Source organism: Pristiophorus japonicus, unplaced genomic scaffold (genome assembly GCF_044704955.1).
Source record: "Pristiophorus japonicus isolate sPriJap1 unplaced genomic scaffold, sPriJap1.hap1 HAP1_SCAFFOLD_33, whole genome shotgun sequence".
In the NCBI taxonomy this organism is placed as follows: Eukaryota; Metazoa; Chordata; class Chondrichthyes; family Pristiophoridae; genus Pristiophorus; species Pristiophorus japonicus.
In genome coordinates, this window is record NW_027253106.1 from 7,850,625 (window position 1) to 7,856,128 (window position 5,504).

Sequence of the window (5,504 nt, forward strand, 5' to 3'; positions counted from 1 at the left end):
GTCGCGTTTGCACCATCCAATAAAGATTTATCAAGCCTAATCCCACTTTCTACCTCTTGATCCACAGCCCTGTAGGTTACGCACTTCAGATACATATCCGAATACTTTCGAAATGTGATGACCGTTTTTGCACCGACCAACCTTTCAGGTAGTGCGTTCCAGGACAATTCCCCTCTCACGATCCCTCCCCCAATCAGCACCACCATAATCTGTGTGAAGAAATTTCCTCTCACTCCCCACTGAACCACCTACCAATTACTTTACAGCTATGCCTCCTCGTTATTTACCTCCTCTGCTAAGGGAAAAATATCCTTCCGATCCACTTTATCTAGGTACCTCCTAATTAAACACCTTAACAGCTTTTCCCCTCAGACTCCTATGTTCCAGAGAAAATAAACCCAGCCTGTCTAATCATTCTCTTTCGCTAAAATTCCCAATTCCAAGCCACATCCTGGTAAATCTCCGATGCACTCTGTCTCGTGAAATCACGTGTTTCCTGTAATATGGTGACCAGAACTTCATGCAGTACTCCAGCTGTAGCTTAACTGTACAGTTCAAGTATAACCTCCCTGCTCTTACATTATATGCCTCGGCAGTTAAGGAATGTATTCCGGATGCCTTCTTCACGCACTTTTCCGCCTGTGCTGCAACATTCATGTGTATGTGGACATACATTAAACATTCCCTTTGTTAGTGCTCACTTCGCAGTGCCCTACCATTTAATATGTATTCCCTTGCAGTGTTAGCCATCCCCAAATATATTACCTAATACTTCTCCGGATTGAATTTCATTCACCACGATTCTGCCCACGTGACCACTTCATTCATAACTAGCTGCATTCAAGAACGTTCTTCTTCATTATCATCCACACTGCCAATGGTTGTGTCATTAGAAAACGTTTTAATCATCGCCCCTTCTTTCACATCTAAATCATTGATGTATACTTCAAAAAGCAAGGAGCCATGAGGAGCCCCAATCGAACAGCCTTCCAGTTGCGAAAACACCTATTACCCTTTGCTTCTTGCCCCAGGATCATTTTGGATCCAACTTGTCACTTCGCATTGGATTTCATGGGCTTTTACTTTCCTGAGCAGTCTGCCATATGTAACCTTGTCGAAAGCATTGCTAAGATCCATATACACTACCTCAAAAGCGCTACGGTTATGCCAGAAAATGTAATCAATTTAGTCATGCAGTACCTTCCCTGAAAACATCTATGCTGACTTTCCTTGACCAAACCGAGACTTTCTGAAAGAATATTTATCCTTTTCCTCCTAATTTTTTCCAATAAACATTTCATAACCGATGTTAGGCTGATAGGTCGGTAATCGATCCCTTTCTCACTTTTTGAACAAAGGTACGACAATAGCAGTCCTGCAGTCCTCTGGCACCACACCTGTAGCCAGAGAGTATTATTATGGTCAGACCTTCTGCTATTTCCTCTTTTGCTTCTCTTAACAGCCTGGGTACATTCCACATAGCCCTGTGGATTTTTCCACTTTCAATGCTGTTAAAGCGCATGAGACATCCTCTCTAACTATGTTTATTTCATTTAATATTTTAAGTTCCTCCCCCCCACCCCCCGATTGAAACATCTGCATCGCCGCTCTCTTTTATGAAATCAAATGCAAAGTATTCATTCAGAATCATAAAAAAATATTCCACCTCCGCACATAGATTACTTTACGGTCTCTAATGAGCTCTACCCATTCTTTAGATATCATCTTGCTCTTAATATATTTATAAAACTTTGGGTTTTCTTTGATTTTACTCGCCAAAATATTTTCATGCACTCACTTTGCTTTCCGAATTTCCTTTTTAATTTCACGTTTGCACTTCCGATAATCTTCTCGTCATTCTGACGCATTGATGCATCGCTATGGCATAAGCCCCCATATTTTCCGTTATTCTACCCTGTTAGCCCCTTGGTTTCAAGGGTGCTCTGGATTTGCTAGTCCAACCCTCTTTCTTTGGGGGAAGGTACTTGCTCTGAAACATGAGGAACAGCTCCTTGAATGCCTCCCAATACTCTTGCACTGTTTTGGCTTCAAATATCTGTTTCCAGTCAACGTTGGCTAAATCCTATCTCTGCTTAACAGAATTGTCTTTTCCCCAATTGAGATTATTTATACCTTGTGAAAACTTGTATTTTTCCATAACTACACTAAATCTAACTGAATTATGATCTTATGATCACTAGTACCAAAATGCTCTCCGACTTGATACCCCTTCCACCCGCTCAGCTTCATTAACTAAAACCATGTCAGAATCGCCCCTCCTTTCTTTGGCTTGCAACAAAATGGCAAAGAAAGATCTGCTGAATGCATTTTAGGAATTCTGCCCCTTTCTGTAATTCGCACTAATTCTATCCCAGTTAAGATTAGTGTAGTTGAAATCGACTTCTATTCCTCCACTATAACTTTGCCAACAATTTTGCTCTTCTCTCGGATTCTGACTGGTAGCGGTCGAAATACCCTCCCAGCAGTGTGATCGCCGCGGTTATGTTGTTCAATTGATCCCATCTGTCTAGAATTGTTGATCTATCAAGCATATTATCTCTCCTCAGCTGCAATGGTTTCTTTAATCAATAATTGGAAGTATCCCCTCCCCTCGCTTTTATCCCCCTCTCTCTGCCACCTAAAAATCATATCAGCAGAAATGTTGACCGACCATACCTGCCCTTATTTCAGCCATATCTCCATAATAGATATAAAATCATACTCATCACTGGCACGTGGCGTTGGGAGTAATCCGGAAATTACTACATTTGGGGTCCTGCTTTGTAACCTCCATCCTTGCTCTCTACAATCTACCTGCAGTGCCTGATACATCTTTCTCCCGTTATGATTGGTACAATATGGACCACAGCCTTTGATTGGTCACTCACTCCCCCCAGCATCCCCTGCAGCCTCTCAGTTAAAACCTTGACTCTGCACCATGTAGGCAACATACTATACTTTAATGACGTCTGTGGCCTGTCTGCTCCACTGACAATCGAATATTTTACTATTACTGAGCTTACACTCTTCTCCCCGAAACCCCGCCCCCCTGTGCAGCTGTGCCAGCAGTGGTACTGTGCAATTAGCTATCACTGCATTCCCAGATGAACCATCGCCCCACCAGTACTGAGAACAGAATGGTGTTAGGGGAGCGAGATACACCCTGGGGACTTCTATAATACCGGGCTGCTCCTCCTCTTCTGCCTGATGACCACACATCCATTTCCTGCCTGCACTCTCTTAAGCTGCGTAGTGATCATCTCAAGAAACGTGCCATCCAAGAAGGTCTCGGTCTTGCGGAGTCACTGCAGTGATTCTCCCATAGATACCCCTTTCACCTGCATAGGATAGTTGCCTAAAATGAAGTAAAGAACCGCCCTCTTCCTTGTTGGGCTTGCTACATACAGGCTAAAAAAGTTCTCCTGAATGCAACTTAGGAATTCTATGCTGTCTATACCTTTTACACTGAATGTATCCCAGTTAATATTACAGTAAATGAAATAATCCAATATTACTGCAATATGTTCATGCATCTGTCAGACATTTGCCAACACATTGCTTTATCTATCTCCCTCGGATTTTTTGGGGGCCTACTGTACACTCCGAGCAATGTAGTTGTTCCGATTCTTCATTTAGCCTCATTTTAAGATCACTCTAACATATCACCCCTTCTCATAGCTGGAATATTTTTAGGAATCAACATTGCCAATCCTTCCTTCTTAATCCTATCTCTATGTTGTTTGAAATACCTGTAACCAGGAATGTTGAGATGCAAATTCTGCCCCTCTTTATGCCATGTTTCAGTAATTGCGAAGATATCATGCTTCAACATAACAATCTGTGCCGTCAGCTCCGCTGCCGTATTCACCTTACTCCTTGCATTTAGGAATATGCCATTATGCACAGCCAAACTTATGTATTGTCTAGTTTCCAATCATTGTTTGCTCTGCCTTTCGAACTGCCATACTAATCTTCCACCTTCCAGCTCTAGCTGTGCTTTCCTCCTTTCTGATTGTATGCGCATCTTCTAAAGAAGAAGTGACTGGAAGGCAGTTTCCATGGAATTCCGCCGGTCTCAGTAGTAGGTACCTTGCGTTTAGTGCGATATATCAATGCTTTAGACATAAATGTAGAGAGTATGATAAAGACGTTTTTAGATTATAGTAAAATCGGCTGTGTGGTTGATGATGAAGAGGAAAGCCAGAGATTGTTGGGCAGGACAGTAGAAACATGAATTCAATCATGAGGAGTCTGAAGTAATTTACTTGGGGAGGGCTATCAAGGCAAGGGAATACACAATCAATGATAGAACACTCAGATGTATAAGGGAGCAGGGGGTCCTTGGAGTGAAGTTTCACAGATCCATGAATGTGGAACGACAGTTGTTTAAGAAGGCATACGGAATAATTATTTATTAGGTGAGTCACACTATATAAGAGCAGAGAGGTTATGCTTCAACTGGATAAAACAACATTTGGGCCACTGCCAGAGTACTGCTTGCAGTTCTGTTCACCACATTACAGGAAAGATGTGATTGCACGAGAGAGGCAATTGGACAAATTGATGAGTAGGCGAGCATCCTACTGCAGAAGCAACAATGTTCGGATTTATACTCAATTTTAATTTCCAAACTCTGCAACTTATATGCAATCATTTTATTTCATATTTGATCGGGGGACACCTCAGCAACATAAAACGCAATTTGCAGCAGATGCTATATGGAATTCTTCAATAAAGAATAGAAACACTTAGCAGGTCAGGGAACATAGTTGGAGAGAAAAAACACTGGGTTTACCTCTCAGGCCAATGAGATCTCGGCAGATCGAAAGTTTTGCCGCATTACTTCAAAGCATTGTGTGAGTTTCCGTTCAAACTATTAAGCAGCTTAAAAACAAGAATAACATACTAGCAACCCCACAAAAAATGTTATCACCAATATGCGGGTCGAGCCCATGAAAAAGGCGTCAGCAACATCACACAGCAGCCAACTGTGGTAAACGTCAGTACTGTGAGCAGCTAAACTCAACATATTTTTGTGCACTCGGCAGATATTTCCACGACGATTCAATTCCTGGAACCATCCTTCAAGTACCTGCACGAATTTCTCTGCATACAGCCTGTAATTATCAATCATTCACTATTCTATCGGCAATTATGGTGCATATGTTACTGTGTCCCACAAATCTTCACGGCATCAGCGCAGTTCCATGTGCCTTGTCTGCGGTGGATTACATAGTCATATGCAGACAACGTTCGTGCCCATCTTTAGATGTGGGAGGAATCATTGGTGTTGATACATTTGCGTTCTGAGAGCAGTGATGTGAGCGGTTTGTGTTCTGTTCCGATCTCGAACCGGGAACCAAATAGTTATTTGTGCATTTTCTTAACGCCGTATGCACAAGCCAGCGCTTCTTTCTCCACCATACTATAGTGTCTTTCAGCCTTGGACAAATTTCTGGTTTCAGATGCAACTGTTTGCGTGACACATTTGCTTGCTGTTACAT